The sequence below is a fragment of the Anser cygnoides genome, chromosome 3, assembly GCF_040182565.1.
Source record: "Anser cygnoides isolate HZ-2024a breed goose chromosome 3, Taihu_goose_T2T_genome, whole genome shotgun sequence".
NCBI lineage: Eukaryota > Metazoa > Chordata > Aves > Anseriformes > Anatidae > Anser > Anser cygnoides.
In genome coordinates, this window is record NC_089875.1 from 80,393,889 (window position 1) to 80,418,604 (window position 24,716).

Sequence of the window (24,716 nt, forward strand, 5' to 3'; positions counted from 1 at the left end):
TTTTTGACACTTACATGGAAACTTGGAAATGTTGGCTGTGATTTATTCTAAGCACTGAACACTGGTAAAATTAAGGAAGTCTCAGGGATTTTTCTAAGCTTGTAGAAATGCAGGATTTTCTTATTTTTTTGTTGGTTAGAGTGGATATTATAACTACAAGTTTCTGAGTACAGCCAGGGGGAACAAGCACAGGGGTGGAAATTTGTTCAGTGTATGGCAGACTGCCCAGTAACTAAACATGCTTCTCTACAATTTATTTTTTAAATGCATCATCCCCATTTGAATAGTTGTTTCCCTTGGAATATGGCCGGGAACTGGGCGTGCTACAGCAGATCTAAAATACATAACGATGCTTGTCCACTTAACATGCTTCATGTGGGCAAGCCTTTAATTTGCACAAAGCTTCTGTAAAGGCAGTGAGGCTCAGTATGGCTACAACCACAGAGAGTAATGGGGACATAGTTGAATTGTTCCAGCTTTGATGCCTATCATTTTCACTGGGCAAATGGCCAGCTGCTGGAGGAGATGTATAAGGGGACACAAGATTTAATGGTGATACCATCAGTAAACGTGTCACTCACTGAGATGGGAAAGATGAATATTTTTATTTGGGTATTGTCCAATGCTGAATTAAAGTAATTTTACACAGTGCACTGAACAGTCATCAGATGTCTGTTGGCTGCTTTCAGCTTGAGCTGGATTTAACTGTCAATTTACAGATGGGAGATTTAAATCCTTGCAAATGAATTCTGACATCCTTTCTATGCAGTAGCTAGTGTATATCTCTAATTCTGGAATAACTTCAGTGAAACTCTCTTCATTCAAGTAGGCATGTTATTTCACAGAGTTAAAATGGCAGGAACTGGAAAGAAAGTAATAGCAAGCTTATCTCACTTTACTTCATGGTACAATTATGTGTGTCATGGATGATTTCTGAGATCATGAAATTAAATATGGAACATGTCTTAGGGACATTCTGGAAGGTCCCTCTAAGTTTTTATGTTTGCTTTCCAGTATTTAATAAATTCTGGATTTTTTACCTGTCCCCTCCTCCCCTGCAATGTATGCTCTCTATGCAGTTGTAAGTTGTTTAACTCGCCTGTATCTGTATCTCAGATTTTGCTGTCCATATACGATGTTTACACATGTTGACAGAGCTCCCGCTCTGAGATACTTTGTATGTGGCAAGAGGAGAGCTTTGCTTATAAATCAATGTTATTTTTTCAGGTCATAGACTAAGCTGAGAAAAATGTTTCTGTTTGCTGGCATAGATGTATCCATTCTAGAGATTTTGCCAACTTGTATCAGTCAGGCAGTGTGATTTTATACCCATAGATTTATTTATTTATTTATTTTCCAGCATAGCTACACCAGCAGAACACAGTAATCTCACCTAAGGAATGCATCTGTTCTGCTATAGTCCAGTTGGTTCAGATAATTCAGGATCTATAGCTGATACCTCATATAGTTTATTCATATATTTCAGGATTTAAGTATCTTAAATTCACATTCTGTTTTAATTTCCTGCTCTCTTGGAGAGCCTCTGGAGCAAAGAATTAACTAATCCTTACCCAGCAGTCATGATGATACTGAAAGAATAAGAAACACAGCTTGAACCTTTAACACCTACTGCTGTTTGTGCAGGTTACAGAGTTGGAAATTCCTTTTGGTGACTAGGATTATCTTTTTATAGCATAATATATGTATGATTTAATATCCCTTCAACAATACTAAGCACCGGGTCCTGCACTTGGGGCACAACAACCCCATGCAATGTTACAGGCTGGGGGATGATTGTCTGGAAAGAGACCTGGGGGTGTTGGTTGACAGCCAGCTAAACAGGAGCCAGCAGTGTGCCCAGGTGGCCAAGAAGGCCAACAGCATCCTGGCTTGGATCAGGAATAGTGTAGCCAGCAGGACCAGAGAGGTGATTGTCCCCCTGTACTCGGCTCTGGTGAGGCCACACCTCGAGTACTGTGTTCAGTTTTGGTCCCCTCACTACAAGAAGGACATCGAGGCCCTGGAATGTGTCCAGAGAAGGGCTACGAAGCTGGTGAGGGGCCTTGAACACAAGTCCTTTGAGGAGCGGCTGAGGGAACTGGGGTTGTTTAGTCTGGAGAAGAGGAGGCTCAGGGGAGAGCTTGTTGCTCTCTACGGCTACCTCAAAGGAGCTTGTTGCAGGGTGGGGGTCAGTCTCTCCTCCCAATCAAGAAGCAATAGAACAAGAGGAGATGGCCTCAAGTCACGTCAGAGGAGGTTCAGGTTGTATATTAGGAAAAATTTCTTCAGCGAAAGTGTTGTGAGTCATTGGAACAAGATGCCCAGGGATTTAGTTGAGTCACCATCCCCAGAGGTATTCAAAAGGTGTGTAGATGTGGTGCTTAGGGACATGGTTTAGTGGTAGATTTAATAAGTGCTAAGTTAACGGGTGAACGTGATGATCTTTGAGGTGTATTTTTTTTTCCACCCAAAATGATTCTATGGTTCTATGTCTCATTTTAATCCAGATGATTTCATCCTGGAATGTTATCACAAATATATTTGCTAGTACTGCATGTTGTGTTTTTTTCTGAAGACCTGCCAGCCTCTGCAGTAACAGCAGTGTCTCAAGTCAGGACTGTTTTAATTTAAGCATGCTAACATAAAGAGAACTGCTCTGCCCGCCCCATGGACTGATTCCTCACCTGCTCAGACCCCCACAGAATGATCAAACTGTCATCTCTAGAGCCAGGTTTGACCAATATCACTACATCAGTCAAACAGTCCTTCTTTAATGGCCATCAGCAAGAGGAAAAAAGACAGACAAAAGGCAATTACAGTAAGAAAACTGTTGTTTGAAAAATGACCTTTCTACCCTTTTTTGTGAATGTGAAAAGTACAGTCTGTAGCTTGTTAGGTTTAAGAATGGACAGAAGTCAAAAGGTGCTCTTTCAAAGTCAGCCCAATCTTAATACAAGACAGAACTGAATATTCTGAGCTTTCTTTAAGAGACAAGTTGGTCAGCAATCTGTTAGAAATGAAGGAGCCATATGCAGAGGGGTTAAGCAAAACTAGTTCTGATCACAGGTGTTTAAAGATATCTACCTTAAGTATTTCTCTAGTCCTACTACATGTCAGTCATAAATGCTAAAAATAAAGCATATGCTTATGAACAGCAGGGTCTAGGGATTGATAACTGTGCTATGTAGCACCACATGATATAACAACACACTGAAGAGTTATCAGCAGGGCTGTAACTCTTCAGTAGCTCAAACTAACGAAGGAAACTTCATAATTCCTGCAAAACCAAGGAGAGGGGCTTTGCTGGTGTCACTGCAGCAGCAAGAGGCCTTACTTTCTCCCAGTGGTAGGCTTTGAGTAGCATTCTGCCATATACATACTTATCTCAGTCCACATCACAGCAGGAAAACCACTATTTACTTGTGGTAGAACACCTATCAGGGAGAGATATTTGCTTGTAAATTAGGGAGTTTACCCACAAGGCTTTTTCATGCCTTCAAGACACCAACAGAACCAAATGCAGTGCCACTCACTTGAGAGGAGTGATATACTGTCTACAAGACCTTTATCACTGAAAGTATGGTTTGTAGGAAGCAAGGGAACTCAGAAAAGAGAGAACAGGGTATAAGAAACTGAGAATGAGTTCAAAAATATCCTGTCCAACAAAATGGTTAGAGTCAAATATCCTGTTTCTATTAGGCAAGTTTGGCTGTGTTTGCAATTCTATTGCAGCTTTCAGAGTGCACTGAATATAGCAGCAGAGCCAAACCTTCTCACCTTTGAATCTCATAGTTCAGTTGAATGTGTGTAAGGTGAACAGTTCACTGCAGTTCTAATGCAACATTCTGATACTTTTGAGGCAAAGATCAATAATTAATGTTCCACCAGAGACCTAGTGGCACAGTTAACATCACACATTGTTCTGCTTTATAATGTAATCTCTTATAACACCAATAACTTATAAAAGCATACTAGCGGTAATGTTTGAAGACAGTGAGTTAACAAAAATAATAATAATAAAAACCCCAAAGCTCAATCTCCTCCCTCACATCCCTTCCCTCCCTCCCTCTCCCCCCCAAATAAAAACAAAACCAAAAATCAACATCATTGGACACATATCTGTATTAGGGATCCGAAGGCAAAATGAGCATTACAACATTGTTACTCTTCTACAACACTAGATAAAATAGTCCCCAGGGAAAAAATCAAATAAACAAAAACAGCAACAACCACAAAAACACAAAACAGGTGTATATCATGCCACATAAAGACACTGCATTTTCTCATAAAGAACATGCACAGTGTGTTTTTATATTGTATGTTTTGTCTGCATCATGAAGGCCTAATAATCCTAGTCCTCCAAGAATAAGGAAGACCTCAATAGCTCAGGATATCTACATTAAACTTGAAAAAAACAATAAGCCAATAAATTTCTAGTGCTATTCTTTTTAGAGAGCATTACCATTCCTCCCTCCCTCCCTCCCTCCCTCCCTCCCTCCCTCCCTCCCTCCCTTCCTTCCTTCCTTCCTTCCTTCCTTCCTTCCTTCCTTCCTTCCTTCCTTCCTTTTTCCTCGACCTCAATTCCTTGACAAAGATTTTCTGTTGTATGAAGTGTAGGACAGTATGAACCATTCACCATTAAAGTTTAACCTTCATAACCAGTCTCCAGTCAAATATCAGTAAGAAAATGATAGGGTTCAATATATACAAATGCTAACCTCATCTGGTGAAGTGATCACCTTTTGGTTTCCACTGTAGCTAGTGAAGAGAGAGACCTTGATGCACGGAGCAATTTTGAGCACCTAGATAGAGGCCACTGCTCTGAATCATTTCAAAACAGGTTCTCTAACAAGTGATTCAGAGCAGGAATCTAATTTTGACTTTTTAATCTATCCATCACTGAAGATTTTTTTTCCCCTAAGTATGTAAAATAAATCGTCTAAGCCTCATCAGCAGCATGTTCTGAGGAGAAACAATTTCACTGGAAAATTTTGGATCAGCCCTATTCATTCAGTAGGAAAGTCTGAACTGAGGGATTAGAAGGCATTTTCCAGCTCTCGTGTTTTGATATGCTCCATCCTTCTCTATGAACTGTCCTTCTGAAAAGAGATTTGTGCATGTGTACAGGCAGTGTACTCTGCTAGAGAATTTGCCTTTTGTTTAGGGAGCAAGAACTGTGAAACATGAGCATAGCACATAGCTTTTTCTTAGTTTGGACACAGCTAATATATCAAACTAAGGTTCCCAGACAGGCTTCCTGTGTTACACTTTTTTTTTTTTTTTTCTTGTGCAACCCATAGGTATGATTTAGCTTTTGTTAAAGAATGAAAAATACATTTCTTATGTCAATGTACTTCTGCAAGGAGTTACTTCACTTGTATACAATTAACCCAAAGGAACTAATGAAACTATTCTTCATTGGCTAATCCTGTCAGTTTTAATATAGTATATAATAATATCTTATGATGGGATAAAATATCATTACATCAAGCAATAAATGCTCTGCTGAAAAACATCTCAAATTACTTACACTTACTGTGTTCCTCAAAAGAGGAGAATGAGTATGGTAAATTTTAATTCTAATATTAATTAAGAAGTAACATATGAAAGGGGTCATCCTAATTAATATTGCACTCCACAAATCAAAGAAAATGCATGGATAATATCTTCTAAGACATGTTGCTGTCATTTTTTTTTCAAAGGTTTCTTTCATGTTTTTCATTCTTTTATTTACATCTGGATTTTAAAATCCCATCAAAATCATTGCAAATTTTATGTCTCAATTCTCAGAATTCTGTAATATTTTGATGATGAAACAGTGTATTAACAGGGCACTTGTCACCAAGATTTGTGTTTCTCATAGTGTATTCAGTATGGACCAACAAGGAATTGCAATGCTGAGATGTCACGTACTAAAAAGAAAATGCTATTGCTGCACAACAATGTAGTCAACATACTTTGTGTTACAGCAGCTGTTGACCCAAAGATAGGGAGAGAAGTAGTAACAAGATCTGTATTTCAGTTCTATCTTTGCACAAATGCATGGTAGTAAAAATTGCAACTTTTTTGTGACACAGTGTCCATTTATTACTGATTACCTCAAACAATATTTTATTTAACAAGTGTTTGCAGGTTATGGTTATTCACTTTTAAATACTTATGTCAATGCAAATTCAAATATATATATATTTTTAATGATGTGATCGTCTCAATAGTAAAGGAACAGCAGATATGTTAGCTGGGACAGCTACATATTGGCATACTGGTGCTGCATTATACATATCCATTTAAAGAAGCAAACAATGGCTAATCAACTATTGACTCCAAAAGCTGGTATATTAGTAACTACAGTGATTAGTAGAGACTGCAATGATGGATAAATTCAGGATTATTTTGGGAAAAGAAATGAGGATGCCGTCATTTTTCAATAGGGAGTCTATATAACATATAATACATGATAGTCTTGTTCCATGGTCTATAAAGTTATTTCTGAAGGAAACAAGGGAAGATATTATTATAATATGTGAGAAAATGTTGGGCTAGTCATGTTACTCATATGTAATAACAACATAATAGCAAGCCAAAAAAAAAAAAAAGTTTATATAAGACTATTAGTTGATTCACATTGTCCAAGCCAGGCTGTTCATTTTTATATCACTTTAGTTGTACTAGTACATCTCTTTATGGGACCATGCTGATATGATTCAGGTTAACAGTAAAAAAAAAGACTACCAAAATAAATTTGTTTTATAACTTAAGCTATACATGTAATAACTTTTCCTTGAAAGTGATTCAACATGTCTAAAAAAATTTATTTTTTTTTTTCTTTCATCCATGAAGCTGTATAAGATTCTTCCTTTGAAAGTCAGCTGGGAACAATTACCATCTTCATTAATATCTTCTTCAGGCAGTAATTTTCACATACAAAGTCCCACAGTTTAGTATTGGGTAGTGTTTTCCTGTAGCGCTACTTTGGGAAAGAACTCTAAATTCCAGTAAACAGCTAATGTGAGGTACAAAAAACAGGGGAGTTGATGAGTTATGTGTAACATTGCTTTGATATCTCCTTTGCTGACTATAGTCTTTGATTATGCCTTTGTGACGGAACACTTCTCGAATAACTTTATTTATTCTGATAACATAGAGAGGTGCTACAAAGCAAAAAGGACAATCACATCTGCTAAGGTCATCTCTATGTTGGAATGTATTTGTGGTTTAACCCAGCAGACAGCTAAATGCCACACAGCCATTCGCTGTCACCCCCCAAGTGGGATGCGGGAGAAAATTGAAAAGTGCAAGAGCTCTTGTGTTGAGATAAGGACAGTGTAATATGATAAATAAATTAATATATAGAAGAAAGGAAATGAAAGAAAAAAACCAACAACATCAATAATAATCAATAATAAAAATAATGATAATAATAATAAACAAGCAATTAACAAAACAATTAAAACAAACAAACAAACAAGTGAGGCACAATGCAATTGCTCACCACCAGACAACCAACGCTCAGCCATTCCATGAGCATCATTGGCTTCCCCGGCCAACTCCCCCCAGCTGTTATTGCTGAGCATGATGCCACACACTATGGAATACCCCTTTGGCCAGTGGGGGTCAGCTATCCTGGCTGTGTCCCCTCCCAGCTTCTTGTGCACTCCCAGCCTCCTCACTGGCAGGGTGGTATGAAAAGCTGAAAAGTCCTTGACAGTGTAAACACTGCTCAGCAAAAACTAAAACATCACTGAGGTATCAGCATTATTCTCATCCTAAATCCAAAACACGGCATACCAGCTTCTAGGAAGAAAATTAACTCTATCCCAGCCGAAACCAGGACAAAAGTTCTCAGAGCAGAGGGATTCCTCTGTCATCTGGCTCCTACATTCCAGTCCAGGAGAGATGCAGGTCCAGTTTTACAGCCTCAGCGCTTCGAGTTCTTCTACCTCAGTGCTAACAAGTAGCCACACCTTAACCCTAAATGTTACAGTTAAACCTTTGTTTGTTTGTTTGTTTGTTTCTGAGAAAGTACTATAATTCTCTTTTTAGTAACTAAGAGAGTTGCTACTCTTTTTAGTAACTAAGAGTAATTGCTAGCAGCAATTGGCACATCAGTGCTATTATGATGGAAGGAGTGGACAGATGAGGTCAGAGGAGTTGTGCTATCTGATTTGTGGTCTTTTCTTGTCAGAGGTTCTACAGGAAGAAAAAAAGTCAAGAATATTGCATGAGTGAATTGAAAAAGCAACTATATTCCAGTGTAATCAAATAATCAGGAACAGGATTTCTTGTCACATTTTGATTTAGTGGAAAAAAAAGCCTGATCTGGGACTGAGTCTAAATAAGCCAGGACCCTTAAAATAAGTGCTTGAGTTTCCTAGATAGCCAGTGTAGACTTCAGAGACCACAAAGACCACCTGGCTAACTGGAATCTAACCTTAAGTGGAATGAATACTCCTCTGCAGACCTTCAAAGACACTTAAACAGGCAGCAAAGATAATTTACTAGGGCTTTTTTTTCAGCTGGCATCTAAAATATATATGCTGTTAAATGATGTTAAGCTAGATCCTTTTTGAAGTGACTATTGACAATATAAACAAAACAGCCCAATTTCCCCAATAGTTCTGTATTTACCTGGGGATTTATTACTAGTTGTTTAATCCTATGCCTTTTTTTCTTAAGAAAGCTATGATCAAATAAATAATATAAAATATAAATATAACAATTTCAAAATGTTAAGATGAAATAAAGAATGGTTGGTTCAGAAAGGAAATGTATTACAGCAAATGCTGATTTATCTTTTCTTGTCGTGTTATTGAGCTTTCTGTTATGTTGTCTACAACAGAAACTGAAACATGACTTTCTTCATTATTAATAGTTCTGAAGAGTCTTAGGAATGACATCTTAAGTCCTGTGCCATAGTCTGGGAACAGTCTGTTTTTTTTGTTTTACTTGGTTTGATTTTTCTAATAGCTTCATTATTGACAGTGACAGCATACTTTGATTCACCTATTTACAGTATTTTTGTCCAAATTGAAATCTGAGAGGGCTAAGAGAATATGTTTTCATATTTTCTAAATTCCTTAATTGGAAGAGGGTTTGATATGAGTCCAGGCAATATCAATACTATTCATGTCACCACTAAGCAGTGAATGCTTTTCAAAAGATCATAAAGAAGATTGATGATATTTGTCAAGAAGAAAACAGTAAGATCATAATGAAACTACAAAGTAGTACATGTTGTCTTGTCAGACAAAGATTTTCACTACAATTGCATTCAGTTGAGCAAATTCAAAAAATTTGTTTTTAAGTGATGAAATTGAATGCCACTTCATTCAATTGCCCCTGCCGAATTGTGATCCTGAATTGTGATGCAAAGTTATTGATAAAGAGGCTTAATTTCCTGGAAGCTAACTTGCATTGTGTTCTGCTATGGAAATATCTTCAAATTAGAGCTGAAATTGGAAATGAAATCTCCTCAAATATAAAATGTTATTTATTTATTTATTTATTTATTGCCATTTAATCTTAAAAGATAAAGTTCAATCCATCCAAAATGTAGTAAGAGTTAAATAATTCAGCAAAATATGTTATGCTTTATACTTGCTACAGAGGTCTAAACATAACCTACTTGTATCACCAGAGATGTACTAAGATATCTGAGTCAAATATAAGACTGTCATGTAATGGAAGATATATGGAAGACCAGAGTCCTGGACTAGCAGCAGACACTGTGTAGTATACCAGGATATGTTAGTAGAACAAAAGTATTGCTACAGACACTTTTGCAAGGCAAATGAACAAAGTTCTTTATTTTTGGTGCAAATAATACAGAATAATGAAAATATAGAGAATGTCAAGACACCCGAGCTTCCGAAGAAGAAAAAAGTTTTAAAGAAAACACAAATAATGACAGCTACTCAGTGACCCAATTTCAGAAAAGGAGTAACATAAAGACACTTGCTTTTATGTAGTTGCTTTATAGCAGTATTCAATACCTGAATAACATTAAGAATCTTGAATCTGTGTAGATTCTCTGGCATTTGAATCAGATTCCAATTAGAATGTTTGGTTGACTGCTCAATTATATCCATTTTGCAAAAGGGTTGTTGACATGTATTAAGAAATATTTCGGTCATTTATGCAAACAGAATGTCATCTTTCTTGGAAAGGTGCAAAAATGTATTTTTGAAAGTTCTTAAACTACCCACAAAATGTTGCAAATATAACTCCAGTATTTTATTGTTGTAGGAGATGGATCTGAGTCACTAGTGAATGATTTAAGATTTTTTCAGTAATCGGTTTATATAAGCACAAGTATTAATAATATACTGAGAAATAATGTGTGTCAAAACAAATCCTATCAATCAATCCAAATTCTTTCTTTGACTAGCCTAGTATGTTATAGGATGAGAGGAGTTAACAAATAATGTCATGGGTTTAGTGAAATTTTTTATGCTGTAGATTATGAAATTCTCTCAAGCAAGCTATCGAGTTAAGAAGTGGATCAGTGTTTCTGACCTTTCCAGCAAAATAACCGCCAGAGTTGCCTATAAAATTTTTCTGGGCTGAAGTTATGACCCACATTGTTTGACTGGGACATATTAAGACTTTAGTTTGATTATGTTATGATCATATTCTGGTCATATAATAGGGAAAGGCTGTAAGAAGCAGGCTGCAAGCTACCAGAATTATGCATATGGACTCTAATTCATGTCTTGTCCATACCTGAGAGACCCTTGGAAGGAAGGTGTTAAGGGAATCTTTGGAACCCCAGAACCAACTTTGGGGGACTCTGTAAAGTCCTGATAGTCAGGCTGCTGCTGGTCCCTATCCCCAGGTTGGGCTTGGACATGTTGCAGTCTAGTATGGCTGGCAGCACAGAACAACACAACCGAGAGAGCAGTGTCTCTTTACAGGTACCAACTTAAGGTTGTATAAACATGAGCAAAAACTCCTGTCTGGCTGAACAGGATAGAAGTTTACTAGTAGTTACACACACACACATGCACATACAAGTTTGCCCTGTAGCTGACCTTGATCACTTGATTTATCCAGGGCTATCTTCCAGATCCTTTGGCCGAAAGCCCTTTCTCCAGTTCACAGAATCACAGAATCAAAGAACGGCTGAGGTTGGAAGGGACCTCTGGAGGTCATTTAGTCCAAACCCCCTGCTCAAGAAGGCACACCTACAGCAGGTTGCCCAAGACCATGTCCAGGCAGCTTTTGAAGATCTCCAAGGACAGAGACTTCACAACCTCTCTGGGAAACTTATGCCAGTGCTCAGTTACTCGCATAGCAAAAACGTCCTTCCTGATGTTCTGAAGGAACTTCCTGTTATCCAGTTTATGCCCATTACCTCTTGTCCTGTCACTGGGCACCACTGAAAAGAGCCTGGTTCTATCCTCATTGCACCCTTCCTTCAAGTGTCAAAGGCTTTGATGAAGTTCAGGCAGACAATATCTACTGCTCTTCTGCTGTCTACCAGGCCAGTCATTTCTTCACAGAAATTTATCAGGTCAGTGAAACATAACTTCTCTTTGGTGAATCCTGCTACTGGTTATTTTCTTGCCTTTCATGTGCCTGAAAATTATTTCTAGGATTAGCTGCTCTATCACTTTCCCAAGGTCTGAGGTGATGCTGACCAAGTCTGTTGTTCCCTCGGTCCTCCTTCTTGTCCTTTTTGAAGACAGGAGTGACATTTGCTCTCCTCCAGTCTTTGGACACTTTCAGTCACCATGACTGATCAAAGATTATCAAGAGTAGCCTTGCAATGGCATCTGCCAGCTCCCTTGGCACTTGTGGATGCTTCCCACCAGGACCTATGGACTTGTCCAATTTTCTTAAATATTCTTTGACCTGATCCTCTTCCACCAGCGGTACATCTTCCTTGCTCCAGATTTCTCCCCCGGCTGCAGTCATAAAACAGCTGCAGTCTACAAGTCAGTTATCTGTATATAAAATAAATGCTCAGTATGTATGAAATTTAATGTTTTTCTGCTTCTTGCAGTATTAATAATCAAGTCAAATAGCTTATGAATAAATAAAATAAGATCAAATTCAAGAGGATTCCTTCACTGCCTGCCTGATGTAGCAGGTAGGTAGGTAGCATAACATTCCTTACTGCAGTAAAGTTTTGCGATAAAACTGAAAAATCCCTTAAAGCGTGTCATTGCAGTATTGGAATACAATCAAGATGAAATGCATCATGCATGGAAACTGAGCTCAGATATTTGTCCTTCTTGTACTCCAGTTCCATTAGTACTGTCCAAGAAGCAGGAGAACTGGAACTTGGCTTTTCCACACTGCACTTCTGTCATTCCCTCTCACCCAAAGTAATTGAGTTCATTACTGTTGAGAATAGCACTTACATTGTAAAACAAATCTGTCTCAGCCTGCACAGGCCATTCAAACCCCAAAGAGAAAGTATTTCTGGAGCCATCAAAGGTAAACTTTTTTAGATTTTGAGCCTGGACAACTCCTAAGTGCTTTAGTTTGATTTTGATGCTCTATTCAGCTTTGCTACAGCTTGACCCATACAATCCCATTCCTGCTATAAATATCCATTTATCTACAGCAAGCTGAATATTGTCACACTGCCTCCTGGACCTCCACTGATTACTGTGATACACAGATGACTGAAATCAATGGCATTGCTGAGGTGTGAGTCCTTTTCTTTTTGTCAGCAGAAACTCTAGTTTGGGTTTATTTGTATCTGTATACCGTAGGAATATACTGTAAGTTTTCTCAAGGATAGGTAATTCTGGCCTTGCAAGGCTCCACTGCCTGAAATGTCCCCAGTAGTGCCCTTTAGTTATCTGTGAAATACCCACTGCACCCTTAATCATCTGTGAAATTTGATTCCTCATGGCTCTATCTGTAACTTTTGTCAACTCCTCGCTTTGTTATTTGTTATATTCAGAAATTACTTCCAGTGGTCTCTCCTGATCTGTTCAGTCAGCTTAACCTCAGGCCAGGGCTTGGTCATTTGCCTGTGTCCCTGAGCAGAGGGATTAATGAGAAAAGGCTCTCAGAAGAGCTTTAACAGGACATACCTAGTGCACGAATCCCACATTGGCCACCAGTGGCTTTAACCAGAGACTGACAAACTTTTTGCTTTGTAGACCTTTAATATCCAATAAAACATTTCATAGGTTACTAAACAGTGATAAATGGAAGAAAAATAGGTGGAAAAAAAAAAGAAAAAAAAAGAAAAAAAAAGGAAAAAAAAAAAGAAAAAGAAGAAACACCAGCTCCTACCATCCCCTCCCATGCTGCCCCCAACCCCCCGGACCCAGACCTTTCCTCCTCCCTCCTAAATTTCAAAACCAAAAAAAAAAAATCACTCTAGAAGTTTAATGGAGTACTTGCCAGGAACTTGTTAGGAACTGCAGATAGAGATAAAATCACCAAAAATATGAGTAAAAAAGCCTGATCTATATAAGTGATTTTCATAATGAAAGGATTTTTTAAGTAGGTTCATGTAGTTGGTTTCATTCCAGTCACTATTTTTGTTAGACAGTAATTACTACAGTATCTTTTCTTGTATGGTTATAAAATCTGTGGATGTTAGGAAGCTGGGGGAAGCTGAGAATGTTTTTAATAATAAGCTCACAACTCTGAGTTGCTTAGGTTATTTGGAAAATACAACCATGAAGAAGAGCTCAGAGTTACAGATTAAGAAATTAGACAATGCAGAGGGGAGTACCTGAGTAGGTGAAAACACTACAGAGAGAAATATTGAAATTTAAACTAAGTATTAGTTGCCAATGTACTAGCATTGCAAAAGGTGAATCTTAGAACATGCTTATAATGGAGAGAAATGCAAAGATATGGGAGATAATTCCTGTTTATTCATCTTTCTTCAGTGTTGATGTGGCTGAATTAAAGCACTCCATGAACTTTTGTTTACCACATTTAAAGAAAGTTCTAGGCAAAGCAGAGTTTTCTGCAGGAAGCAACAAGAACATTTACGTCCATCATCTACTGGGTTTAGGTATTTCTGTTTCTCCTCAGAGCTAATAAAGACAATGCCTCATAGGTGGTTTTTTATTTTATTTTATTTTATTTTATTTTATTTTATTTTATTTTATTTTATTTAAGTGCTTTTCAGCAATATATTTCTGTGATTAGGTTCCCTGGTTTTCGATAATATAGCCTGTACTTAGAGAATCTGTCCCATTCTTATTTAATTTTGCCATAAAGACATTTTAATGTAACACTTTAGGTTATTATCTTTAAGGCAATAAATGTTTAACATAATTCTTTGGACAATCAGCAAGTGGGTTTTCAATGCCCCGTTTAACAATATTTTGCTTACTTTTGACCCAGTTCAATTAAAAAAATGTTTATTTCAAATCTAGCATATAGACTAAGCTTTTACATATTAAAAATAACATCACCATGCACTGCTGTCAGATCTATGTCCCAGTGCCATCCTAGCTGACATAGAATAAATCATTACTCAGAAGAATCTGAATAGGAAACCAAAGGAAGAGCTTGTTTTCTTTAATTATTGAATTGATATAAATTATAATTAACATAATGGTTGGAATGCAATTACACTACCATACAATAATTTATTCCGTGTTTATGTACCGTGTCCAATTTGCCTGTGTTAACCCCTAACCTTCATATTATGAGTTGGCATTATGCATTTGTAATAACAGATGTTCATTTTATTTTTGTAATTACCTGAATATGAGATTTAGGGTAATTATTTGTGCAACTATATTAATAACATACAGTTTCATAACATTGCTAAAGAAAAGAAATGTATCACATTACAAACATTTCCTATACTAAATGTATCTCTTTTCAGATTTATTTTAATTAACTGTAACCTGCTGTTTGACAAACCAGTGGAAACAAACTGAAATTAGAAGTAAACAGGAATTCCAGCAGAGCTATTTCATGCAAAGAATACAAAAAAATATGGAAAAATTGCCAAAAGCACTGATGCGATCAGTATACATGGATTCATGGAGGCTTAGGGAGAAATTAAAGCTGCAGTGACAATACAGAAGGGTGAGAAGGAAATGCATTTAGAGAGCTGACATGCTTGGGTCAAGCAACCTGACTTATTTAAGTAATTCCTTATTGATGTGTTTCCTTCACCAGTCCCATACGTAGATTCACAGTTGTACCATCAAAATAATTTGTTAACATAACAAAAGCTCAGACAGGGTCAAATTTAAGGTCCAAAAGTTCAAGCCGGTGAAAAGATCTTTCATTCTGGAGGCAGATGGTACAGTAGTTGTTGGGCAATTGGTGATTTGTTTACTATATATGCTGACCTAGCATTCTCAGTGGCATGCTTGGAGATCTAAGAAAGGAAATAATTCAGTTACACAGTACAACAGGGCTGCCACAGGTCATGATCATCAGTGGCCTACTAAGCTTTTTATTTGAGAAAACCTCATAGAGAAAAACACTTTTGCTGATGGTGGCAAAAACAGCATGTTGTCCACCACATTTCTTTAATTTAGAGACTTGGTTTTCTGAGGGAGGGGGATAATAATTAAGAAAAAAATGTTACCTAGGAAATTTCAAAGCTATTGAGACTTGGCTGGGATCTCAAGATATCATCAAAATATCTGCAGTAATTTAATATTGCCTTCAGAGCATAGATCATACACAAATTAGAAATGCATCAACTGCATTTGAAATTTATGGGATGGATTGTAACATCTCCCTCATTTCTTCCATGTCAGACAGAAAGAGACTCTGGGATTGGAGAAGGGATAGAACAAAATGTTTGACTACTTTCAAAGTACCCCTGTGATGGGATGTAGGAGGACTGGAAGGTTATCAGAAGGCTGAAAAAGTTGTGTATGGATGTATATTTTGAAAGATTACTTTTTAAGGGATTAAGTTTTAAGGGATGCACATGAGAGATCAACTCTAGCAACAGTTTTCCCTGATACACTGTTTTTACAATGAAGCAGAACTCAGAAGATGTATATATATTCATAGCTGGTTTTTGAAGACTTCATAAGCTACACTGGTTTGAAATATTTCTTTGACCAATCAACAACCAACCAACAACAACAACAAAATAAACAACATTAAATAAAAAAAAAAGAAAGCCAAAACCCCCTAATTGACTGAATTTTCATGGAAACTACTTTGGATTATCTTTGTTGTTGTTGCTCTTGCTGGTGGTGGTGGTTTGTTTTCAACTAAGAAAAAATTATAAAAGATGCTTTCTAAATTTTTATTGCCAAGTAAGTTATGGCATTTTCCTGAGTTCCAGCTGCAGATCACAATGGGCCACAACTCTCTTCTCTTGACATCTGGGCAAAAAGTAAGCACTTTTCTTCATGTGAGAAAGATACCAACAGTAGAATCTTATAGGAAATAGTCCTATTTTATCCCCTTTCTGTAAAATACATGCAGGGATTTTGGAATCCAAAGGACCATCCAAGCCAATGAGAGTTAGCTATTTATTAGTATCTGGTTTAACACTGCATATGAGGAAAGTGCTTATTGATTATCTGTAACCCTCCTTAAGTATAAAAATAATAGAAAAAGATAAATATATATTGACTTTTTTTTTTTTTTAAGCCATTTTAAAGTTACTGGTCACAGCTGTGATATGGGTGGAATTTTGGTTGCAGAATTTCTTGATTTACAATCCTAGGCTTCAGGCTACATATTAAATTTTACCATGGCTCAATAAGTAATTCTTGCATGAAGTAGATAGTTCAGTCAAACTAGATTAGGCCTTTACTGTATTAGATATTTTGTCTCATGGGAAAATTTCAGTGCTTTATAACTCACAGTAGATGTTTGCAATACAAGCTGAATGACATATATGACTGTGTGCCTATTAAATTGTTTGAAAAGACAAACTATTGATAGATAGCTATTCAAAGTCACTGTAAACAGCTTAGATTGTCAAACTAGGGAACTGTTTATTGAAAAGAGTAGAGGAAAAATTCCCTAATGATTGTACTACATCAAGAAAAATGATTTAGAACCAGTATGAAACTGCAAAAATGCTTCACATCTTGGGATTTCATTGCAAGGCTCACATTTTTCAGTGTATTGTCACAAGTCCTTTAGTCCTGCAATCAGAAGTTTACATGAGAATCTACCTGTCATATTGGCAGAAGGATGCTTGGAAATGCAAATTAAATATGCTATTAAAACTGAAGAACTAAAAGACAGAGGAAAAGCTCATACAATTTTCTGTAAACTTTGTGACTTTTAAACCAGTCCATGAGTTTTTAAAACAGGTCATGTTTTTTTGAATACCTGTGGCTGCTAAGATACAGAATTGTGTTTCAGTCCACACTTTCATATTCTTGGTTTGTCAGTAAAAACAAAATGTAGCTGTGCTTCTGACAAAAGGCTTCTCATCCCCCACTACTTGTTTTCTCAGTTAATTAAAAGGATCTTCCACACAGCCAGAATTTTAGATTTGTCCATGACACAGCCCTGTTTGCCAATTTGCTTCCAATTCTTCCATCATTAATCAAGTCTGAATTTGAATAAGTGCACAGGCAGAAAAATAGTGTTGAAGGAACAGCATTAAGTTTGCAAACTTGAGCACTCAGTAGTTACAAAGTTCAGAAATATTTGTGCTTCTGCATTTTTTATTTCCTTCTTTCTTGTCTACAATGCAGTCTTTAATTATGTAATTCCACTGTTGTTTTTTTTTTTGTTTGTTTGTTTTTTCTCCATTAATATTTGCTTTATTTATCACTTGACTCTGAGGAGTCAGAGGGACCTCCTCAGACTGAGGCTTTATAGTTAAGGCAACTATTGAGCTTTAGAAACACTGGAGTCAGAAAAGAAAGACAAAGGAAAAAATATGCATTTTTTTCAATGAAACCTGTGATTCTCATTGAATCTTAAAATTCAATTCAAAAAGTTAAAATCCATGTAAATATGTGTTGCAGAAATAATGAGCAGAGCTGGGAAGTAGAACTTCACAGCAAAAAATGTTATGATCATTTAATTTTTTATTTATTTTTTTAATCATACCAAATTCCTTCACTTGAGAAAAAAATTGTCACAGCCAGAACTAGAGTTTAAAATTGTCAAAAGAGCACTCCCTTGCTGTTACTAAAATCAAGTCCAATTTATCTGAGGAGATTTAAGGTACTTTTTAGAATATCGTATTGTCTGAATCTTGTGAAAAGAGGGTCTTCTGAAATAGGTAAAATCCAACTGGCTTTGTTTCTGAAACTGAAAAATTATTTGATCAGGACTGATACCAGATGTGAAGACTAGGGTCAAAACCATTTGGAGGTAGATCCTGACCAGTGAGCGTCTTTTTATATGAAGTAGAACACAATTTACAGGAAGGATTTCAAATGCCTTTCACACCATCTGTTCCTAAATAATCCATGGTCTTTTAGGGATTTTGTAAATTTGTTTTTAGCTATGCCAAATTACCCATATTACAAGAAAACCCTACATATTTTACTTAATTTGTGGGTGATTTACTTCCAGGGTAACAGAAGGCTCATCTATATCCATTCATCTCTCCTCAAGTTTGTAACTGCAAAGTGTCTGCAATTCCAAATTTGAAGTGTAAGATACATCACATTTCAGAGTATATATATATTTATTAGTAACTAAGGGAGACCAAGTATTTTTTCCTATTCTTTATCAGCTGTCTGTGACTAACATAAGTAAATATTGGACAAATACAGCAGAAATTAACTTCCATGTTTCATATTAAACATCAAGGTTGCTTTGAGATGGAAACAGTGCCAAACAGGTGGCAGAAAAGGGGGAATCTAAATGTGTATACAGATCATAAGGGATGCATTACACTTTCTTTATAATCTATTTAGCTTCACGTATATCCCCCAATGCCAAGGTAACTAAGCACAGCATGATCCATAGGTTTACACATTGCTCAAGATGTATGATCAGATCTCAGAAAACAGCAAATGCTATCAATAAAACATGAAGCAAAGTTAATTACAAGCTTCCATTCAGAGTCACCCTGCCGCTTATCACCCATTATAATGAATCATTCCTAACATGTAGGAGAGACTGACAGAGATTTTATAAACTTTCCATTCCCCAACTTTTCCCTGTGTAATAAGTGCCTGCTGTACACCAGGAAAATGATTAAGTATCAATTTCATGTAGAATAAGAAATAAATGTTTAAAAGACTAATGAGACACTATTTTTACTACTTAGAGTACTGTGACTAACCAATGAGTCAGATGAATGCCTCTGCCATTTTAATTAGTCAATGGCTGAGCCTCTTTTTTCTTTAGACCCTCTATTTTATTTTTATTTTTTTTTAAGAACTTTAAACTATTTCTTCCCTGCAGGAATGCACTTTTTGAGTGGCAAGATGGATAATTTATTTTCCAAAGATCCTGCTGGAATAAACACATACTGCATGTTTGTCTGAACTTGTGGGAGACTTAAATTAGAGTCATTTGACTGTGCTGATTCATTGTAGGTCTGTGTTGTATATTGCTGGCTATTCTGAGATGGACATATTTACAAACCTAAGTTACCTGTCTCTGACAATGTCTTACAAATACAAATACATGAAAACATCTCCTACTGCAGTCTTTCTTTGGTCAAGCATAACAGAAAACATCTGCTCATGGCACCACTGTAACTCCTTTTGCTAGTTATCTTTCAGTTTACATACTTTTTTTTTTTTTTCCATTTCAAATAAAAAGGATAACTTTGAGAAAGAGAGTTGATATAGTAAGGGTAACACTGTCAGTCAAATTTACTGTGAACCTAGCTAGTTCTGTAGCTTTGTCTTTTTCTGCTCTGACTTCACACTTGGAAGCATAGTTCAGGCTTCTCCTGATGTAGCTACATCCTGAGAGAAATGAAGTGTCTTCTCCCCATTGTCAGTCCTCCATTGCCTGCTGCCTACCTAATCACTGTTGCTGAGCAAGGGGAAGCAAGCCATTGTCTGTATACTCATCAGTCAGTATGTTTTTATGTTCTTCTTGGTGTTTTATTAACTTGGAGTCTGTTGCACCTGCTAGCTCAAAAACTGCTATTCTAGCTAAAATTATGCCATTAGATTTGGTATTTCTGAGGAAATCTGCAGTTTTAAAAGGCTGTCAATCTTCCCAATGGCAGATTAAGTTCTCTCTACATGCTGTATTGCTTTTCGAGATTTCATCTCTCTATATGATTTTGCATTATCCATTTCTTTGAACTATACCTTACTGGACTAAGTTCTTCCCTCTTTGAATCAAAAGCAGAAGTGAAGATTTGGTAATAACATAATGATGCAACTGAGAGTTTTCTCAAACGTGCCCCTACCCTGGTAATTGCCTGAAATCAAAATAGAAGTTTAGAATAATTTAGAGAAATACATTTAATCAAGTGACTGTACTGAGGTGAGATTAATATAATTGAATATCTCTAAAGGGAAAATAAAGAGTCATATTCTCTTCCGGTAAAAATCCACTTGTATATTTATTTTTATTTTTATCCACATGAATTTCAAAAAATAAAAATACTCCAGGCCCAATGTATATAATATTAATATAATAATAATTATCTTGAAGAAGCCCAAACTCCATATCAAAATTAATCTAAATAAAGGGCTTTGTTCACTTTAATGTCACATTCCTTAAAAGATAACAAGAGAAAAATTGGCACTTACTGTTTGTAAATAGAAAGACAGTTGATATGTGTGGTTTTTGACAAAGTCAAAATCAATAGAAATGCTTATTTCATAGCTATGTTAAAAAAATAATTCTATTTCTCTCTGATGCTTCATATTTCACAGGCTATTTTTATTTAGAAGAGCAGAAAAAAAGGTGCCCTTAGAAAAAGCTGTTTGGTAGCAAAATAAGGTACATTAGACAGTATAAATTAGATTTGTTTTAGGAGTATAGAAACTAGTTAGACCTCAAATAAGGTTGCTTGTCAACAATTCTAGGTTTTATGTGAGACAATGTGGTATGCTTAAAGAAGTTAATATTTACTGACCTGGAGGCCTTTATTTTTGATTACTAAGGAGTGCAAATAAATATGCTTTTTAGGGCAGAAATTTAAAGGGCAGTCTTCAGATGTCATAAATCATAGATCTAGGAAGAAATAGATTAAGAAAGCCCAAAATAATGGGTCAGCATCAGCAACACAGCAGTGTTGTTTTAATTCTGTAACAAAGAACTGATTCCAGTTATTATTCTGTTTCTTGGGAGTAATTTAATTCTAGTTTAGCTGCTAAGAAAAAACATGACATAAATTATAATTCTAGAATTTTATTTAGTTTTGTTTCTCACTCTAATGGATCGATGCTAATTTTCACCCTTCCTCTCATTAAAAAATATGTTTCATTTCATTTTTATCAAGAGATAAGTTGATACTTCCAAATTTATTTTTTAATCGGTACACATTAATCTTAGTTAAAAGCATGTGTGATTTGTAAGTGCATGTTTATGCAATTTTAACTTATAGGTTCATAGGACTGCATGGATCTTGGAAGGTCATTTAACACATGTTCAACAGGGATCCATATTTATGTCACTAATATATATTTCTGGCCCTTTACAGTTTTGGAGATTGAAAGTTTACAGAGCAATCTAATTTAGTGCTCACCCACCTTTGCAAAAGATACATTTTTCCTAATATTTAATCTGCATCTTCCTTGCTGAAATGTAGATGTATAGAAATGTAGAAATGTAGAAACCCCTAGTTCTGTCTGCCACAGACATGAAGAACTACTCTGTCTAGGAGAAAATATCTGTTTATGCATTGTGTATATCATGAATATCATCTTGCTGTTGTCTCTTTCGTTTATAGTTTTCTCCACTTTAGGCTAAGTAACCCAGGACATTCAGTTTTTCCTGAGAAATCATGCTAATAGATCTCCCATTATTTTTATTTTCCTCTTGCTTTGTTGCAACTGATAGGGACTTTCTCGAAGTATGGTGCCGAAAATTAAAGATTAGGTTGCAGTGCTGGCCAGTGAGAGAAGTCATGGAGTATCCATTCTTGAAGACAGTTAAAACCAAACTGGACACAACCCTGAGCTGGCCCTATTGTAGCAGGGGAGCTCTACTGGATGTTCGTCAGAGGTCCCTTGCCACTATTCTATGATTCTGTAAAAATAACACTGAAGTCTGTTATAGCTACAGGACTGTCTTCTTAATGGAACTGGAACAAATAAATAAATATATAAATTCTCTGTCTTTGAAATCTTCGAGACTTTTCAGTTATGGAGAGATTGTAGAGAATATTGTTTCCCTTAGTTTTCTAAATCTAAGTTTTGCACACATCTAAGTATAAAGATTAAACTAAATGCTTATGAAATAGTTACTACATTAACGAGCATAAAAATAAATAGCAAGCTCAAATATGTTTAACTAAATGGTATGTATTTTTTATGTGAAGAAAGAAAATTGAGTCTGAATTTGGAAACGTATATTTGTGAGATACATATGAATGAGGAAAAAGGCATGTTGGTTCCCAGTGCTTTAACAAGACTAGACGGTTCTTCATCTTTCTGAGCATAAACCTTTTACTCACTTTTAAATAGGTACTCAGAACATATTTTTGTCTGTTGGTGTATGACCCATATCAATTTTTCCATCATAATAAATGACATAAAATGCTCCTTTATAAAGGAAATGTAATCACTGACATACTAACTGCTCCCCTGAATGTGATTCTTCACATGAAATTGTGCTTATTCCCATTTCATGAAAGACTATTATACATTTATTAAAATACCCTGACAACGTGCTATGCTCAGAACAAAGCCATTATTATAGTTGTGTATGTGTGACTGTGAGTCGTCAGAGAGAAGCTTAGAGAGAGAAAAGCAAGATTTTTTTTTTTTAATTATTATTTTTTTACCTAATATAGACCTTTAAGATTTCCAGTCCTCCAAACTGGGAATTAATCACTTCACTTCCATCAATGACACATTCTGAATTTGCTATGTTTTTGTTTCAAATACAACTATCTTATTTGGACTGGAAACCAACAATAACAACAACAAAAAAAAACAAAATGAGATTTTCAAATGACCTTAAAAGATGTGATTTCACTGATTTTTAAAGTAGGATTGTATTTTTCAATGATGACATATTACAGATATGGTGTGACTTTCATCTGATCACAAAAGAGAGTTTGGGATAGCTCAGACTAAGAAGAGTAGTATTGAGTCTGAAAGTAGCCTGGTTATTTTTTGTAAAACCTAGCTTTACAATCATGCTTACTGTTTAGCTGTGAAAATCTAGAGTTATTTAAATCTGAAAATATATATACAAAATCTTTTCTGATCTATTTATTTCTTCACTGATACATGGACTGTGTGTTTTTTTTTTTTCCTTTCTTTTCTTTTTTCCCTTCTCAAACATGATTAACTTTCAAGAATTTGCTCATATTCAATTATTTTCAGAAGATCTCTTCTATTGTCACTGTTGGAGGCAAATTATGGGGCTAGATGAACTACAGGTCTGACTTGGCATTTCTTACATTCCAGTTCTGTACTACCCCTTTGGTCAACTGTCTGTACATTTAGATCACCTCTTGTTTGCTCTTGCTTTTGTCAGTTTTGATGCCTGTAAATTTGATGCCTGTTCTCATTTAAATTCCAGAACTTTTTCCATAATAAAATGTGATTTTTTTTTCCCAAACCTATTTACAAGTTTGTTATATTCTCGTCATCTATATCTTTAACAAAACATGTGTCTGCAGAGCCATATAGCAAGATATACCTGGGTAGAAAATAATTATACTGTCTTACACATGCTGTATTATAGAATAGAAAGACCTGTCAAGGCATATGGCCTGTCTCATAAACTGTAAGATCATGTGATCCATTTTTTATGGGCTGGAGGAATACACATTTGTTTACTGCCATTACTGGTGGTTTTATTAAAGCAAACAATGGAATATTTTGGAATTTATTGTATTTACCCGTGGGTGTTAATATTACATTTTTATTTCACAGAGTTACAGTTACATCTATACATGATTTGAGTGACTAAAATACAAAAGTACCTTTTTGCAAAATGCAAAGCTATGTTAGAGTTGGATTTCTGTATGCTTTAGTCAGTACCCCACACCATCTTAGAAGGGGTTTCATTTGCCAATAGAAAGTTGTGTGTTTTTACTCACCAGAAGTATTTAAAGAACTGAAAATCCTTCTGATTTTTCTGAAACAATATGTGAAAATGTGATTGAACTTCTTATGCAGACAATTCAGATCAACTGCAAAGGAGAAAGCATAGCTCAGTTAAAGTAATCTTTCTGCCTGCTGAATGAAAGTTGCATGATGAAAATAATAATTTTAAAAAACATTTCATTTAAATTTTTTATCTTTCTGCCTTGGGCATTGGTTGCAGTACAAAGTAAGGTAATATTTTGTTTTTGTCTTCTTTTATATGAACACATACTTTATGTCATAGAATATTAAACTGGATTACGTTTTCTTATGCAGAGCCATCCACAATGTCAATAAATGAAAATGCAATGATAGAAATGGGAAACTTCCCACTTTTAGTTTCCCACCTTTTAAAAGGCATAACTTATGAGAGACTTCATTTCTTGTTGATTGGCTGCTACTGAGCTGCTTGAAAACCAAATTGCTTAATTTCACTTTTTCAGAAGGCACTTCGAATCTAAGGCTTATGCTGAGGTATGGTATTAAACAGACTGATGTACTGGAAATGTACTCCTAAGGATAGTGAATTCCAAATTTAATATATGAAGCTCAGCTAAATTAGGAACCAGGAACAGATTAACTATATCTAGC